This window comes from Varroa destructor, unplaced genomic scaffold (genome assembly GCF_002443255.2).
Source record: "Varroa destructor unplaced genomic scaffold, Vdes_3.0 BEIS01000004.1, whole genome shotgun sequence".
In the NCBI taxonomy this organism is placed as follows: Eukaryota; Metazoa; Arthropoda; class Arachnida; order Mesostigmata; family Varroidae; genus Varroa; species Varroa destructor.
In genome coordinates, this window is record NW_019211457.1 from 14,609,776 (window position 1) to 14,611,013 (window position 1,238).

Sequence of the window (1,238 nt, forward strand, 5' to 3'; positions counted from 1 at the left end):
TTGAAGGAAACGTACAACTTGGTTTAGCAGTTCTGGAGTGTCGCAGTCATACATGGAGAACTCACAGGTTTTCTTTCAAGAGATTAATTTCGTTCTCTAGCAGAAGACTTGTTTGACTAACGTTAAGCTCAAGTAGATCATGCTGCCAGTTTAACAACGACTTAGACAAATAGACAAACATTGACAATGGTAGCTGATTTGACGGAGTTCAAACGAAATTTACTGCCAAAACTAGAAGCACCTGATTTAATCGGAAACTTCCTCTAATTCGGCAGCTTAATCAGGGGTAGATACCGAAAATCTCCGCTGACACATCTTTCAATTGATCACTAAGTGATCAAACTGTTCAATTTCAGTGATTATTTGTACCGATATTATAGCTTATATGCGAATCAGAAACTATAATTGCAGTTGAAGCTATCCGGAGTTTAAACTACAATAATTTAAGCGTCTGCCGCGTTGTCAATAACTCGTTGATTTGCTAAGCAGTTATTGTGCGATATTACCGAGCCGTACTCAAAACAGGGCAGACGAACATTATCCATAATAACCCGATACATACCTAGGTTGAGTATTTGGTTTAAAAGGTATCTGATATAGTAGATCTGGATCAGTTAAAAGGGCTTAATATAAACTGATAACAAAGTTCAATTATTTCATGCTCATGATTATCTAATACGTGTTGTCACATAGAGAGCTACGATACTGGTGATAAAAGTAGCCTATCTTATTTGGGTTCAATAAAATTTGGCTTCCGAATTATTCACTTAAAGTATATCGCAATGTTGGCATATTTTAATGTCTTTATGGTCTCAAGTACCACTTCTACAAAAACAGAGTGATGATCGGGCGCTTTTTATTAGCTTCCGCTTCAAGTCGCCGCATTAAGCGACATTGTCTAGTTAAGACGTGTTTTAATCCGTTTGAAAAAAGAGGGTTGCTATATGGCTTATATATTAGTTTAGTCATAGAGAGGAATCTATATATATACATGCCTGCCTAAAGTAGACGCAGTAAACAGTGGGTCTTAGATAAACTCTTCATTTAGCAAATTTTACAAGCTTAATAAAGGAAAACATTACTGAACGAACACCTTCGGCTATCTAACTTCGTAAACAGAGTTGAAACTGCATTATTGTGAGGAAAAACTCTTTAAAGAAAAGGACATAATAGAGAAATCCGGGATAGCTCATTTTTAACGGTCTCTCTCTCTCTCTCTCTCTCTCTATATATATATA